Consider the following 18,052-nt stretch of genomic DNA (forward strand, 5'->3'; position numbering starts at 1 on the left):
CAGGCCTTTGTTCGCCACATGCGGCACCTTTGGAGATTCGCCGCTCGCACTGTCAAAAGGAATGAGACAGTTGGTTGGAGGCTCCATCCCATATTTATGCCGCGTTCAGCGGAGACCACTTCAAATAAATGCTTGTCCTCAATGTGCCAGGGTGGCTTGGTTTTTTTCCGCTGCATATGCCGTATGCGGCTGGGTTGGGAATTGAGTACAGATGCATGCATTCTATTTGGGGTGGGCTTTTAAAAGGTGTTTCCTCCAGAGTTACACTTTGTATAGAGTTTAGTTTTGCTTACTTTAATGCATGTGCAAATATCAACAGAAACTGAATTGTGTGATTATTTTGTGTGTGTGTGTGTGTCTCAGAAAGAGAGAGAGAGAGAGTAAGAGAAAGAGAGAGAAATAGATAGAGGGAGATTGATCAAGCCAATGTATTGTCTATGCTCTGTGCATTCTTTAATGGTTTATGTGAGCAAGGGACGGACTGAACTCCTCTTGACCTTCTCTAATGACATTGATGAGAATTGGGACTGAAAACCACATGCATGTTTGCCGCACAAAAGATACTTGTGTCAGCCCGTTATCAAATAACCACACTTACCTCTGCAATTGCACACATACTGTATGCAGTTGTCTATGAAAGGCAGATACAAGCAAACAGAAAGACAGAAGCAAAGACAGACAAACCAACAAACAGACAATGGTGGCATACAATAGTCTTTTACAGTCAGAGTGGGACTGTCAGCAGTGAAGTAAGAAATGACTTCATAATAAATTGATAATAAATAAATGTTCTACACTTCACTTTCTCTCTCTCTCTCTCTCTCTCTCTCTCTCTCTCTCTCTCTCTCATACACACTCTATCACTCCCTCTCTCTCTCACTCACACACACACACACACACACACACACTTGGAGCGATGCATACACGCATGTGGTCTTTAATAGTCCACAGCTGCCTGTTGGGCTGGGATGAGGCCCTGGTGGTAGCGGAGCTGCCGAGGTTTCCTCAAGGAGACCGGGCAGCGAGGGACAGATGAAACGGAGCGAACGGACGGCTCCTGGGGCAACCCCCTAATGGCTGCGCCGATGCCCCAACGGACACGCGCAGCCAGCCGGCCGCTAGGCCAGCAGTGTGCCAGCGGAGGCCCCAGGCACTGAGCGGCAGCTGGGCTAAGCGTGGCAGAGCACCCGCAGCTGATTAGAGGAGTCTGATTAGCGATGGTGGCGGCGTGAGCGCACGCGAAGCTAAGTGGCATAATTGTGATGAAGTCAGCAAGGTGAGGACGAAAGCATGCATGTGATGAGACATGCTCCGGAGTTATTTTCACTCACACACACACACACACACACACACACACACACTCACACACACACACACACACACACACACACACACACACACACACACACACAAACACAAACACACACACACACACACACACACACACACACACACACACACACACACACACACACACATACACACACACACACACACACACACACACACACACACACAAACACACACTATCTCTCACACACACATTACAGAAACACAGACAGACACACACACACACGCATTCACACTCCCTCTCTTTCTCTCTCTCTCTCCCTCTCTCTCATACACACACACACACTTCCACACACACACACACGCATTCACACTCCCTCTCTCTCTCTCTCTCTCTCTCTCTCTCTCTCTCATACACACACACACTTCCACACACACTCCCACATCTCAATCATGGCCAGAACTCCCTGCTGCTGCAACGGGCAGCACGGGCACAGGTGGCTCCGCCCTATTACCCAGCACCCCATGGACCATCTGTCACAAGCTGGCGAAATATGAACTTATTACAACACCTCCTGCTGCGTGCGTGCGTCTGTGTGTGTGTATGCGTGTGTGTGTGTGTGTGTGTGTGTGTTCGCGTGTGTGTACTGAATGCCAGTACATGTGTACGCTTGTGGTAACACTGAGGGCATAGCCAATGAATAGTGTACTCCTACCCTATTCTCCCTCCCCTTCTCTCCATGTAGAATAATCAAAGATGGCATTGAAACCAACTCACAGTAAGAATAAACAGACACAATCAATAAGCAAGAGTCAGGCTGGACTACACTAACCCCAACACTGTGTGTGTTTGTTTGCAATGAATGAGTGTTGGATACAAGAGCAAAAGAGACAAATGACCCTGAGACATAGATTCAGGCAGCACGTTTACACACAGGCTGCCACAGAAATAGAAATGCAAAAAAAACATGGAAGTGTAAGTGTAATTTAGGAACAACACACACAAATATATCTCCAACCAGAAATTAAGACTAAAGTAAGGTCAAGAGAAGGATTAGATGTGTGTGTGTGTGTGTGTGTGTGTGTGAGAGAGAGAGAGAGAGAGAGAGAGAGAGAGAGAGAGAGAGAAAGGCACAATCTGAATGTGAATTTTTCTGTTTTTTTTTGTTTGTTTAGCTCTGTTCCTCACCGGCTGGAAGTAAATGGAAGCTTAATGTGTTTGCCGTGTGTGTGTGTGTATTGTGTGTTTTGTTTGGTGTGTGCATGTTTGCGCTGTGAGATTTATGCATCGCACATTGCTGATGTTTCTGTTGTTTTGAGTCCCTGTCCCAGCACTTATGCATAATCACACACATGCAAACACACATACACACACACACACACACACACACACACACACACACACATAAACTCACACACACTCACACACATACACAAAATAATCACACAATTCAGTTTCTGTTCGTGTGTGTGTGTGAGAGAGAGAAAATAAGAGAGAGATAGAAACTGTTTATGTACATGCAAATACATGTATGTATGTGCAAGTCCATGTGTGTTTGTGTGCGTGTGTGTTTCTGTGGAGGGTGTGTGTGTGTGTGTGTGTGTGTGTTTGTGTGCGTGTGTGTTTCTGTGAGTGTGTGTGTCCCTGTCCCTGAGAATTAACGTTAGCAGCCTCCTGGAGCACAGCCAGCAGTGGCACCCTCCTGCTTAGCATCATGCCCAACACATTTGTCAGGGCACCATTAAAAGAGCAGATCGCCCAGGCCTCGGAGGGCTGCTGCCTGGTGGCCGCGGGGCATTGCAGGGCGTCGCGCCACTCTCTTTACTCTGACACTACTCTCATCTGAAGGTGCTAATTGTGTTTACACAAAGAAATCCAATAAAGGAGCTGCCATAATGAGAAAAAAACATGATAAAAACAAAAGCGCTGACACAAACCAGTGGGGTACTAAATCTTTTGCTGTTTGGGTGTGTTGATAAAAAAGTGTGAGACAGTGAAAAGCTGCCGGTCTGGTTCATTTTGAGTTATGAGCCTTTTTAATCCTCCAAGTGATCTACTGTGGAGTTCATCTTATGTGAGTTTATTCAGTGTGTAGTTTTTGGCTTTTGTCATTTAGACTGTGGCCCTGAAATTCACTGATTGTGTGTGTGTCTTGTAATGTTTGTGTGTGTGTGGTTTTGTGTGGTTGTGTGTGTGTGTGTGTGTGTCTGTTTTAAAGTGAAAGAGAGGGTGAGTTTGTGCGCGTGTAAGATTGATTGTCATTTTGGCATAGATTAGATTACATGAGCATCTGCAGGGCATGTCCCAACGGTTGCCATGGTGTTTTGTGAACCGCTCCACAGATCAGTCCTCATCAGGTGCCTGCTGCCTGCTCCAGCCCCCTGTGGTTTCTCTCTCTGTTTTTGTTTCTCTTTGTAATGCTTCTCACTCTCATATTTTTCCTCTCTTGGCCTCTTTTTATGAATGTATTCCTCTCTGCCCTTTGGACTTTAATGCTGCATCTTCCCTCTCTCTCTTTCCCCTCATCTCTCTCTGTCTTTCCCCCTGGGTGTCTCCATCTCCTCCTCCTGCTTTCTGCTCTCCTCCCCTCCTAAGCATGTGATGTGCCACCTCACCTTCCCATATGTTCCCATCTGAAGGGCAGCCAGTAACAGCCCCCCTGGGCCCCCCCCCCCCCCCTCTCTCTCTCACACACACACGCACGCACACACACATGGGCACACGCTGGCGGGATCTTTCTTGGTGACCATGCAGGTGTCGCAGGAGATCCCGAGAGAGGCTTTGAAGGTGGTTGAGGAGAGTCAGTGAGAGTAATTGAGTTTGGGGGAGGTGAGGAGAAGAGCTCCCTGGGGACCTGGTGGGCGCAGGGCCAAGATGGACGGAGCCATTTGGGAATTATATCTGGTGGGGTGGGGGGGGGGGGGGGGGGGGGGGGGTTGGGGTGCTAGCCTGTTGCTTTTTTCCATTTGCTATTTTTATTCTCTCACAATCTTAGCCTTTTACCCCCTAGCGGTTAAGGAACCGGGCTAGCGTGCAGTAGCCTAGTCTGAAAGTTGTCGGTTCAATTCCCGGCTTCCACCGTTGTGCCCTTGAACAAGGCACTTAACCCCAAGTTGCTCCGGGGACAATGTAATCCCTTGTAATATAGCTGACATATGTAAGTCGCTTTGGCTAAAAATGCGTCAGCCAAATGTAATGTAATGTGTTTTACGTACAAATTATACAACCACCGGTAATTCTTTGAGAGTCCTGGCCATATCAGGTGGACAGTTGAAAATGTCGGTGCTCTGCATAGCCTACTTGCCACTGTGCGCTCTAAACGAGCTCTAGTGTTCGGCTCCACTTGTGGAAATACCAGTTCCCAATCAGCACTCTGTGAGTTCCTCACTCATGCTACAAAAAACTTTACAATAGGGAGTAATGAGGCTGCATTTTAATCCTTCATTCGAGGGTCACTCAAACACACACACACTTACATATGTTTACACTTCTCTATAGTTACTTTCAAAAACACATAGTCAAATACCCTCTGGCTGTAAGACTCTGCTCGAGCACATCTCACCTATTCCGAGGGGGAGAGTCAGAAAGATTAAGAGAATAACAAAGAGTCGTTACACAAAGAGCGAGTGGAATGAGACTGGGAATGGCAATGGTTTTTGTGATCGTGGAGGAACAAAGAGGATGCACTCCTCGCTGTAAGCCACGCACATCGGGGACGCTCGCATGGCAGTGCTTTGCTTTCTCCTTCTCTCTCTCTCTCTGTCTCTCTCTCTCTCTGTCTCTCTCTCTCTCTCTGTCTCTCTTTCTCTTCTAGTGCCTGGGGACGATAAGGGATGAAATCGAGACCAAAGTGATAAAAGAAAGAAAGAAAGCTATTCCACCTGGACAGAGAGTTTTCATCATTAAACCAGAGAAGCTGCTTGTCTTTATGTAATGACAGCTGAAGATTGGACTTGGGAGTGGGGTGGTTATGAGTGTGGCTCTCCTTCAGGTCCTCTTATGTAACCTTTTTGATTAGTAATGGGGTGGGGATGTGAATAGGGATGAGGAAAGCACAGGGGAGTACAGAGCAGGGAAGATGCAGAGGAATGTTCCAGAAAGAGACAAGATAGACAGGCCGCCCAAACTAGTGGCAACGGCCACATGTCTTGGAACTTCCCATATCTGTGCGTGAGGCATCTCCGGAGACCTCATTTGTGTGTGTGTGTGTGTGTGTGTGTGTGTGTGTGTGTGTGTGTGTGCCTGCATGCATGTGTAGAATGGCAAGCATTTCCACACACACACACATGCACATTCACATACACACAAACACACACAGAGACACACACACACACACACACTCACACATCCGCACAATTTCACTCACACATCCATCCAGGTTTAATCTACTGCATCTTTTCAACTTAAATTATGCCCTATTATCTTATTGTGGAATCGGTGGTCTTTCTTGCACAATTCGAGAGCGGAATTCAATTATGAGTGGCGTTGCGTGGCAGGGTTGTTTGATGCAGAGCAGCACTCGTGTGACAGCCTTATCACGGCCGTTGATAAGAGAGTTTTCCATTTACCCAGGCCTTTCTTTTTTGCCTTTCGTACTCATGCTGAGGCAACGGCACTCTGAGATAGCATTTCTGATTCACAGCCACCCGTCTCATCTCAACCCATGTCTGGCTTCGCTGGTTCTTTTCCTGTTTTTTTTTATTTATTTATTTTTTATTTAAGCACAGATTCTGTACTTAGAGAGATGTGCCTCTTATTTTTCACTGAAACCGAAGGGGATTTTAGCCTGGGAACTATGGAATCCAGCTATTCAGGCATTCAGAAAAAAAAATACAGATTCTGTTTGACAGAAATTGCTTGTTTTGGGAGAAAATGACACAGATTTAATTAGAATTGTACTCAGAGTTGTAGTAATATCAATCCAAATACATTAATTGAGGAGCATTCTGACAGAAAATAAACATGTTGGACCAAACAACCAAATCAGTTCCTGATCATTTCCATAATCTGAATTGATGTTAATTTCAAAACCTTTTGGTGTTAGCATGAACCATAATGATTACCGTAGTAACAAGCAACTGAAATCAATGGTGTGCTAACTAGAAATCACTGTGTATTAATTGCCATCAAAAAGCCTGTGTAAAAATAGTTTATCATTATGACATTATGAATTTTAATTACAGTGGAGGTTTGTAACCAAAACGCTCCACTGCGCGGAGGGCTTCTGGTTGCAGTTAGTAAAACAGGAGGCGATTTTATGGCCGGAGTTTCTCTGCTGTAAGTCAGCAGGGGACAGCTACTGTAAGTGCCTTAGTGGGGAGGTGGAGATTGACGAGGCATTTGCTTATTGACTGTCAGTACAGTGAGTGCTTGGCTCGGATTGGCGAAAAAGGGACACTTTCCTTCAGGTAGTCATTTATCAACCTCCGAGGTGACAGCCAAGCTCATCTGTTGTTCCCAGAATGCACCTGCTGTCACTCACCTATGGATAGCGGGCTAACCTTGGTGCCCTCTGAGTATATGAAGGTGGGCGCATTTTCTTGGCACCAGCCTGGTGCCTTCTGCAGGTCTCTGGGCCTTTTGTTGAGGACAGCAATGATCTAGTCTCACACAAACACACTGTCATCAGGATTTCCCGCAGGAAATGTGTTAGTCAAGGTGGTCGGTCGTCCAACCGGGGTGGGTCTGGTCCACCCCTACTGCATGTAGGAAGAATATCCCACTTGCAAGTTCGGTGTATTGTACCCGCCGACCTTCAGTCTCACAAAGTCTCAGACATCGCGAGAAGCAGGATCAGTTTACATCCTCCATCCACAGCACAGAGGCAGGCTAACGAAACGCTAGCGATTGTTGCAAACGTGTGTATAATGGCAGAGCCGGCGAAGAAGCAGCGAAAACTCTTGACGGAAGATGCAAAGAAAAGGAAAAGAGCTTCAGACTGAGGGAGGGCTCGCACACGTATCGACACGTACAGACGCTAGGGGGAGCTTCGTAGAGAAAAGAGACTGTCAGACTGTTGCCCTGCAGCCTGTTCCGCAAGTCTGTCCTGATCTATACACCGAAAGTGAATGAAGTTTATTTTATTTTATAGTTTTGTGTAATATGGATGGAATTTGAGCGCGGAGCGCTTTTTAATTTAGAGGCCGGAGCAGCTGCTCGGTTCCGCTCTGATACCGCTCCGATACCGCTTACACCACGAGTCTGAGGCATGCCCAAACCCACCCAGAATTAATGTCTTCCTAATAAAACCAAGACTGTTACATTTAATTATTTTTTATTATTATTATTATTATTTTTATTATTATTATTATTTTATGTAAAGCACTTTGGTGCAATGCTATTGCTTTGAAATGTGCTATATAAATAAATTTTACTTGACTTGACTTGACTTAAAGATTCATTTTGGAATCTAAGAGGACACACTTCGCGGAAACATGAGAGTGTGCTACGGAGAGCAAAGAAAAACGTGAGCAATTTGAATATGCTTCATATCAAGTAGAAAGCTAAAGTAAAACTTGGATGCTAAGCCATTATTCTTTCTTCATTAATTCCACTGATCCCTTTAGTTTTAGGTTTATGTGTATTAGCGTTGCCAAGCTTGTTTGTTGTTGCACTATCGGTGTTGCACTATCTTTTAAAATAAATGTTCTGAGTGAAATATATTGCCGTTGCTCTTAGTTCTTTGGGATTTAAGTTTTCTGTTTAAGGTTATAGGCCTATGTAAAGATTATAAAAAACTGATTATTTTTCGATTAAATTTCGCATGTTTTTTTTTAATGTGTTCTGCGGAGAAGGGAGACTGGCATTGGTCACGGTTTGGAATGAAAGGGAGAAAACAGGACAGAGTAACACAGCGGACTACTTTTTTTGTGTTTGACGAAGTAGTTAAGGTGGCAGGCGTGTTTTGCCAAGGCAGCCGCCTTGACTGCAAAGTGCTGCGGGATACGCTGGTCATGCTCACATAACCACAGATAAACACATGCCAAGACGTCCACAGACACCCACTCATTGTGTTTTCTGTTTTTGTTTTTACCATTTGTTTAGCTTTATTCCTTCTTTCCCACTAAGACATTTTTCCCTCCTCTTTTGAAATCCCTCTGTGTTTGATGCCACATTTTATGTGTGTGTGTGTGTTTGTGCGTGTGTGTGTTTGTGTATGTGCAACAGAAAGAAAGTATGTGTGTATGAGTGTGTGTGTGTCTGTGTGCACTTGTTTGTGTGTGTCATTGGGGGGGCTCAGTGCGATGCGCTTCTGAGAACTCCTCATCTCCTTGGCAACGCCTTCAAAAGGGCACCCCGCCATGTCCCAGCGTGTGCGCCGAGCAGGAAGGCGGGGGGGGGTGGAGAGAAGGGGCAAGGCCCCCTGGCAGAGAGGAAAGATGGAGAAAGGAAAGGAGGAGAGGAGAGGAGAGGAGAGGGGGAGGGAGGGACATGTCCCTCTAATGAGTAGATGAGAGAGATGAGACACAGACACAAAGTAGCCCACACGGCAGTTTTCTTGACACATGTGATGACAGGAAGGGCAGATGCTTTATATCAGCAGGATGGGCTTTCAAAAAAATCTCATCCCAGTCCTTGGTGTTCTCTGCAGAGTTTTCCTGAGACCCACACATTTCTTTTTTCACTGGCTACAGTGGACACCGCTGATATGACCGGCATATGCCTTATACTGCGGCCATGTGCTCTGCTGCAGTGATGTGCAGGCGAAAGAAGTCGGGGCTTTTTTTTTTTTTTTGTCTCCCTCTGCAGTCAAGCTGCTGGCAGCTCTGTGAGTGTGCAGGGGTCAGAGTGGGGACGGTTGTGGGGTGTGTGTGTGTGTGTGTGTGTGTGTGTGTGTGTGTGTGTGTGTGTGTGTAAGTGGGGACGGTTGTGGGGTGTGTGTGTGTGTGTGTGTGTGTGTGTGTGTGTGAGAGAGTGGGGGACGGTTGTGGTGTGTGTATGTGTGTGTGTGTGTGTGTGTGTGTGTGTGTGTGTGAGTGGGGACGGTTGTGGTGTGTGTGTGTGTGTGTGTGTGTGTGTGTGTGTGTGTGTGAGTGGGGACGGTTGTGGTGTGTGTGTGTGTGTGTGAGTGGGGATGGTTGTGGGGTGGGGGTGGACGCGTGGAGTTGCTGACGCATCTACCTGACACTTCCGGAGATGGGATGAGGCACTTCAGAGCCGCTCTCGCTGTCAGCCTCCGCCAAGCCCCGTCCACCCCCACAGCACCACTCGGGCCGGAGGAGAAGAAGAAGGGGAAGGAGAAGAAGGGCAAGAAAGAGAAGGAAAAGAGGGAGGATAAACAGGAAATAAAGAAAGAAAGGAATAAAACGCTACACCGTCCTTTTCCCAGCGAGGTTTATTAGCATTTAACCTCCATCATGTTCTCCAGTCAGAGGCTCACGGCACTAATGGTGTAATCAGAGACTTAACCAACCGGACCCCACTTAATTTATGGCCATGGGAGGAGATATGACATGTCAGGGGAGGGGAGAGGGGAGGGGGGAGAAGGAAAGGAGGAGGTGGGGTGGGGGATGGAAGGGCTCCATTAGCCATATAGCTCCCTTTCCTGGTCATTGGGTGGACTCTATCCAGCTCACACGAGGGGATACAGAGTCAGGATGACCAGACCTGGCTAGCAGGCCAGTGCTGCCTGTCGAATACCTCTTTTGTTTCATTATGAAGCAACATGATCTTCTCTCAAGTGATCTGATCATTTAAAAGGAAAACCATGTTAGATAGGGTTTTTTTTATCTCCATGAGTGCATGAGTGTGTGTGTACTCAAGAGCTTCTTCAAAGAGTAGAAGGTCAGAGAGAGAACGAGCGAGAGAGATAGAGAGAGCTGAAGATCATGAGGAGTGCTTCGAACACCAGCCGTCTGTAATTCTTGAGTTACAGTCTTTGGCTCCAGGGCCAGGAGCATAAAAGTACGACATGTTGAAGTTTATTCCATTCAGATCAAAAGAGTAATTGCGAACGATCATCGCGGCTAGGAGACCACATTTTAACAAGTGTCTCCTCGCCTGGTCAGCATTCTGGTACACTTGTGAAAGTGCCTACTATTCACTCAACAATGGAAGTTCTTAATGCATGCGCCCACTCATAAATGGGATAGGGCTCTCTCTTTTTTTTTCTGTTTCTCTCTTTCTCTTTTTCTCCCTCAATTAATTATCAGGAAGGTAATGCATTTAGGCCAAGATCATTTCCTGGGCACCTTCCAGGAGGCATATTTCCTTTTTTCAGCGCTAACCTTTTTGTGAATGCGCAGTAGAGTTGAGGCAAGGCAGAACTAGAGACAAGATGAGCATTGAGGGGTGGAGGTGAGATGAAAAGGGGCCATAAAGATGATAAGAGAATGAATGTTTTACTGCAGCCGGGTGATGTTTCCTCTCAGCAAGCCTCATATTTTCACCTTCAACACAATGGAATGATAAATGGGCCTTCATTGATATGCTTCCCAGAGGACTGACTAGTTTTTTCATAGCAACTGCTGATGCAAAAAAAAAGGGGGGTGGGGGGGGTCCATTTTCAACTACTTGGCCTTTTTTATTTTTATGGACTCTTGTGGTGCGACTACTGTACCTTCACTCGGGCTTAGTAAACTTTAATTCCTTTTCCAGTCACCATTGCTAAACCATCACTTCAAGTTCACCCTTTGAACGCTGAACCCTTGCCCTTCAGAGCAAAGTGTGGACTCAGCTCTTTTCTGAGTTGATGGTCATGAGTCTGACCCAGACCTTTCTTCGACCTAAGTTGTCATGGTTTCTAGATGAATGGTTCTGTAGACTGGCTTCACATGACCTTCAGACATTTCAGCTAACCTCTGTAGCTGTTCTTCATACCACAGTGAGCTTGCCTTGCTGACTCAGCTGGTCTGGTCTGATCTGGGATGGCATAATATGAATAAAGTCATTCTTGCATGAACCAACCATAGCTGAAAAAATGTTGTCCGATAATGCTAAGCATTTGATCGATGCAATAACTTAACTTGTCATAACTCAAGTACAAAATGTATGCACTTATGGGGTATAACGGTACAGAGAATTCATGGCTCGGTTCACACGACAGTTTGGACATCACGGTTCAGTACCAGTTTGGTACAACAGGAAATTATGCATAAGGCTAGTTTTCCTTTCATCTATTTTAGGTAAAAGTTGCATAGTCTCCCCTGATGTGGGTGGAACAGCCTGCAGTACAAGCAGTGCAAGATAAACAGTCAAGATACAGTATCCTCTAACATTGGTCATATTTTTATAGGGCTGATAAAAATGGTTTGAGATGAAAGCAACAGCTGTGTGGCTGTCTACTGGTCCATACACTTTGACAAACACATCACCCGGTATAGACAACACTCTGCCAGCCAAACGTTCTTACATACAGAAACATCCCCACCAAAATGGTGGCTAACCATTGCTATACATTCGATGAAAGATCTGATACCAAAAAAGGCATGCAGAAGATGGACTCTAAGGGAGAGTATGTTTGGTTGTAGATGGTGCTTTTTGACAGCCCACCTGCCTCTGTGAAACTTCCTCTGTCCTTCCCTGTCCTCTGAACAGATTGGCCTTCCTTCAGCTCCCAGTCACCAGAAATGTCCCTGCAAACTTTATAAGCAGATGCATTTTCTGAATCATTAAAAAGGTTGATTGAGTTCAACACCTCAAAACCAGGCACAGTGCATTCTCACAAATACAGATTAAGCTTAGTCCAGATCACACAAGTGTATGTGCGGGCGCACACACACACAATTAACTAAAGTCATTAAGACACAAACGCTAAAAACGATGGCTGTTTAAAGACCAATAAATCAGTGGAATCAATCTCATTAAATTGTAATTAGCCCCTAAACGCAGGGGACAGTGCTTACTCTGCACTCAGGCTTATATACAGTATGTGTGTGTGTGTGTGTGTGTGTGTGTGTGTGTGTGTGTGTGTGTGTGTGTGTGTGCGTGCGTCTGTCTGACATGATCTAAAGTGAGTGAATGTCTAAGCATCTCATGGTAAGAGACACTTAGGCAGGAAAAGAGAAGAGGGAATAGGGGAGGAAAGAAAGGAAAATAAAGAAAAAGCAAGCCATTAAATCTGTTATTATAAGCAGCATAATATCATCAATTAAACATATCTCCTTTTTACTGTTTATGGTATATCTGAAATATTAACTAGATGTACCGCAGAGCAGTACAAAATATGACCGCCGCCCAGTCCAGCACATTTTTTCCACAAAAATAAACTGTGTCTGCCCTACCCTCCTTTCTGGGGGTCCAGTCCAGCGGGGGGGCTACAGATCAAAACGGAAAACAATGGTTCCATGCTATCCATGTGGGGTTACATGCCCACTAAGTTTCATGTAGCCCGGTCTTTCAGTGTCCCAGGAATCCTTGTTGGTGTACGGTCACTAAATGTACACATAAATTATTTTATTGTAAGGCCCCCCATGAACGAAAGTTCACAAAACTTGGCATGCATTCGGAAGGTGTCATAATGATCCTACACTTTCAATTTCGTGCAGTTTTGACCATGTCAGCCAGAGATATTGTGATGAAAACACCTAATTTTTTGCTTTTTAATTTTTAACTAGATGGCGCTATACATGAAATAAGTGGTAATGGGATGGGTTGACATGGCCCCTTGAGATCAACATACAAAAAAAATGGTCCTTCTAAACCCTACGGTTCTCGAGATATTCACAGAAAACTGTGTCTGCCCTACCCTCCTTTCGGGGGGTCCAGTCCAGCTACAGATCAAAACGAAAAATGATGGTTCCATGCTATCCATGTGGGGTTACATGCCCACCAAGTTTCGTGTACCCCGGTCTTTCAGTGTCCCGGGAATCCTTGACGGAAATTTGGACATGCGAAAAAGAAAAAAAAAAGAAAGAAAAAAAAAGCTGACTAAACCTAGAGTATATGACCGCCGCTTCGCTGTGCGGAGGTCATAATAATAGGAATAACAATATATACAACTTCTTTAGATCTGTACATTTAGTATTCTCATTCAAATCCATCAAGGTCACAAACCACCAAATTCATTAAACTTAGCAGTTGCGACCTTACAACACACAGAATCTGCCATATGGTAATTAATGCCTTTTATAAAGGTCCGCAGGATTCTGATTAGAATCACATACCATTTGCATATCATTATTGTGTGTTGTCTTCCAAGCAAAAGGTAATTAAAACCAACATAATACATATTCAAAACCTATCGCGCTTACTGAAGGCCAATTTGGAGCATATATAACAAGGACACAGGTAACAGTTGTCAATCACAATCTGTGTTATACTCGCTAACTCTCTACTGATTCTCTTTTTGTTGTCCTAAGCTTCAACTGTATTTGCATATTCCAGAACAAACTATTATGGTAAACTAATAAACTCTGTTTCTTATGTAAGGCATTTACATTTGGAACATTTCTAAACCTATTTGTAAATCAAGTAGGCTAATTCATCAAGCAAGTGTGTGCGTATGTGCGCTTGCTTATTACATAAAATTGATCACTCTGGTCCTTAAAGTTGATAGGCTAAAATGAATCACTCTGGTCCTTAAAGTTGATAGGCTAAAATGCTTTGATTTGTGGTACTGTTGTATCTCCCACACTGTTTTACAAGCATGTCACTTTGCATTCTATCAATGATTAATCAGAGTATTTCCTCATTCATCAACTATTTTATGTTTTCCTAAAGCTTGGTAATGACTGCTGAGTGCTCTGTCCAATTCAGTCAGGATGTTTTAGATCACATAGCTAAACTAATAAGTTAAAACATGGGGTCTCTCTCAGAAGTCACCAGATGCTGAGAGGCAGATGACATGCAGTTCATGCTGCCTAGCAACAAGTTAAAGCTATCAAATATAGCAGAGAGGAATAAAGTGTTTATTACTGTCAAATTAATAATGATTTTAACCCTTCTTGCCTTCTTTGTATGATATATTTCAGTTCATCCTTTAAATTATATGGCTTATTTATGTCACCAAAATAGGAGGCTTGTCAAATTGCATTCGTAAAAACAACCCATTATATTGCTTCTAGCTTCTCAGAAAACCTGTGAGGCTTTCACTGGCCATGTTTTGAATGACTTTAAGCCTTTGGTCTTATCTATTGAGAGTGTGGGCGGAAGATTGATGTGACACACAGGACATTTAATTTGGCCTTCCCCTCGTTCTAACAGTATTTTTATTCCAAGGAGGATGGGTTTTAAAGATGTCACAGTGTGATATTTACCACCCCCCCCCTCTCTCTCTCTCTCTTGCTCTCTCTCGTATGAACACTTCTTTTTACTCCCTCTGTCTGTCCTCTGCCGTGGAAGTCCTTAAGCTGAAGTGCATATTATTGGCTTGTTCCTGTGAATGCCAGCTCTGTGTAGGCCCAGTCTATCTCTGTGAAAATGGTTTCAGGGTAATGGAGTGTTCTCTGTGCAAGAGGGCTTCTGGAATTCAAGAGCGGATGCAACCTATTGGTGCCCTGCTTTTGAGTGCTCCAACGCTATCTGCCAATGACAAAACATACCCAAAACACTTCCACCTGTTGCACAACTCACAACTGGCCCACAATCCCAGCACCACACACACACACACACACAGTGATGCAGACAGAAAGACAGACAAACATACTGTACACACACACACACACGCACGCACGCACGCACACGCCCATATGAATTTCTGGGTTCCTCTTTGATGCTGTGGTTCAGTCGTTAATGGTCCTGCTTGCCTAACCCCCAATTGCTCTGCACTCAGAACAATACCGCATTGCTGCATCTCTCATCCACATATATAATATATGTCTGTGTGTGCATGTATGTGTGTGTCTCATGTGTGTGTGTGTGTGTGTGTGTGTGTGTGTGTGTGTGTGTGTGTGTGTGTGTCTGTATTCTTTTGTAAAACCATTGATGTTTCAGCATTGCAATATTACATCTAGTACTTTCCTCCACCTGCTTGTAAATACACTAGATTTTGTCATCAATGAGGAGTCCAGTGAGGTGTTCATTTTGGAGGTAGGCTGCACCCTCGATTCTAGCATGGAGGAGGCTTTTGAGGCCAAGGTCATTAATTACCAACCACTCCTTAACATCTCAGAGCCAGGCTATAGGTTCAGACTACTTGTTTCCATATTCGGCAGCTAGGACACACACACAGGTTGGTCAAAAGAGGGCTGCAACAGCTTAGGATGGCAATGTATTGTGCCGTCTGCTATTATTGGCAGCCATATGGCGGAGACATTGTTACTTATACCCTTAAGAACTGAGTATTATGCTTATTGAGTGATATTGTAAAGACCTGCTGTTGCCACTGGTCCATAAGTTTGTGCATGTATTCTACTTCATCTTTAATATTTGTGTTCCTGCACCATTTTTCTCCATGTGAACATAAAAAAATGGTTAAAATGTGTATGGGGAGGGATGGAAGCTGTTTGTCTCTCTTTCTCTCTCTCTGTGTCTGTGTTTGTGTATTGTATATGTGTGCTTGTGTCTGTTTGCCTGTGGGTAGCCATAAGCGTGGGCCGGCTCTGGCAGAGCCTCTTCTAGTCCGTGTGGAGGGAAGCGAGGGAGAAGGAGTGTGGGAGAGGAGTGGGCGGCCTGGCTCAGCCTCCGACTGCCTGCTGATCGATAGTCCCCATTCCATTAGGCCACTGGGGTAGCGCAATAACATGTGACTCTGACACCAGGAGAGCAACGGGTTTCAATTGGGTGTGTGCACAATTGGTTAATATTGCACAATGGCAACAGCACAACCCCCCTCCAACACCACCACACACACACACACACAAAACACACACACACTCTCTCACACACACATTCTCTCTCTCTCTCCCTCTCAACACACACACACACACACACACACACACACACACACACACACACACTGTGTGCTCTGCAGATGAAAACTAATTGAAAAGTAGCGGGTGGTTGCCTTGCTGAAATTGCGGTAGAGTTGCAGATGTGAGTGGAGAGATAAGTAAAGTGTGGAGGTGAGGAGTGAACGGCACTGCGTGAGAACAGCTAAAGTGGGTCAGTGGAGGTGAGAGGAGGGTAAGCCAGTGGACTTTGAGCGAGAGCTTGAGAAGAGAGAGAGAAGAATACTGGGGTAGATGAACAAAGAGAGAAGGAGAGATGGAAGAAAGAGATGACAGGAGAATGATTGTGTTTGGATTAGCGAATGTGTGTGTGTGTGTGTGTGTGTGTGTGTGTGTGTGTGTGAGAGAGAGAGATAGAGAGAGAAAGTGATTGTGTGTGTGTGTGTGAGAGAGAGAGAGATAGAGAGAGAGAGATAGAGAGAGAAAGTGATTGTGTGTGTGTGTGTGTGAGAGAGAGAGAGATAGAGAGAGAAAGTGATTGTGTGTGTGTGTGAGAGAGAGAGAGAGAGAGAGAGAGAGAGAGAGAGGATGGATGGGGCAGTTATGCTGTAAGAGAGAGGCAGAGACAGGAATTAGAAAGTGGAAGAGTGAACGAAAGACAGGAGAAAGAAATAAAATGAGAATAAAAAAATCCAAGAGGCGGAAGGACAGAAGGCCCCCAGCAAACACACACACACACAACCTTGAGGACAGTGTCTGTGCTGGCGCACAGGTTCTGATTCATTTCCTTGCTCCAAGGGGTTGTTTACTTGCTGGCCAAATGGTTTATTTTTTTCTTCTTCCGGGTGTGTATGACAGATGACTTCAAATACACATCACATCCCACCTCTACTCAGCTCTGTGCGCTTAATAATAGGAAATTAATTCTAAAAACAGAAAACAAGAGGGGGGCTTTTAGCCTCGTGCTCTTCATTAGGATCTGCCATTTTCACTTCATAGGTACGATGGGATCAGCTGTAAGACCGCAGTATTTTACAGACAGAACAGAAGTCTCAAAAATAACAACGAATAGTCAGCTAATAAATTTAATCGAACTGAATCTTTATTATTTATATAGCAAATAACCCATTTATGTTGGGAGCTTAAGAGCTCCTGAAGCAACATACTGATTGGCTGGCGTTCTTTATAGTTCTGCCCATTTACAAAGTCAGACTGATGCGAGTTTGTCTTGATACTGTCTGGATCAACTCTTAAAAATGTAGCCAACACAGTTATTTTCAGCTGTTCTGACAGATGCTTATGGCTACATCGCAGGGTGTCATGACGCACAAGCGGCTTTTTTCCTCGCACTATGAAACAAAAACGCTCCTCATTCACAAACAATCAGATCTGACACCAACACAAAGGCTCATTATAGAAAATGCACAATTAAAATAATTGCCATAATGATTTGCAGGGTAACTACCTGGAGGGAAACAAAAACTCATAACGACGGGGTGACAGCAGGAATGTGTGAGTGTTCCGTCGCAAAGGCCGACGCCGGCTGTCTCCTCTCATGTTTCCACACACTGCCCACCATGTTTAATGAGCTCCCCACTAAATTAGTAGAGCATCTGTGGAGGAGACATAAATACAATCATACATTTATTATACGGCTCTTCACAATGCTAGTAGAACGCTCCATTGACTTGAATGGGATTTCCCAAAGTTCTAGCGGTAAATAAATTCATGTAATTACCGCTGCAAACATATAATTACCGCTGTCAATGGCAACGGGTTTTGTGCTTCTGATACGTCTTTCATATCACTACGCAAGGACTGGAACTTCATTCAAACGTGAAAGCAGACGGTTTATCAGCTGTGTTCTAAAGAATGTTTGATTCAAGTTCAGCAGCGTGTGTTGTTGCGAACTATTTGTTTCTCAGCCAATGCCACGATGAACGGTAACAAATAGGCTAGGTTATGTAGGCTAAAGTCATATTGTGGGGAGTTT

General features: G+C 44.7%; 1 protein-coding gene across 3 annotated transcripts in view; it reads left to right on the forward strand.

Annotated features, from left to right (window-relative positions):
* asic2 (acid-sensing (proton-gated) ion channel 2) overlaps positions 1 to 18,052 on the forward strand; it is a 387,486-nt gene that overhangs the window by 250,836 nt on the left and 118,598 nt on the right. The window lies entirely within an intron of this gene.

This window comes from Alosa sapidissima, chromosome 3, assembly GCF_018492685.1.
Source record: "Alosa sapidissima isolate fAloSap1 chromosome 3, fAloSap1.pri, whole genome shotgun sequence".
Taxonomy (NCBI): domain Eukaryota; kingdom Metazoa; phylum Chordata; class Actinopteri; order Clupeiformes; family Clupeidae; genus Alosa; species Alosa sapidissima.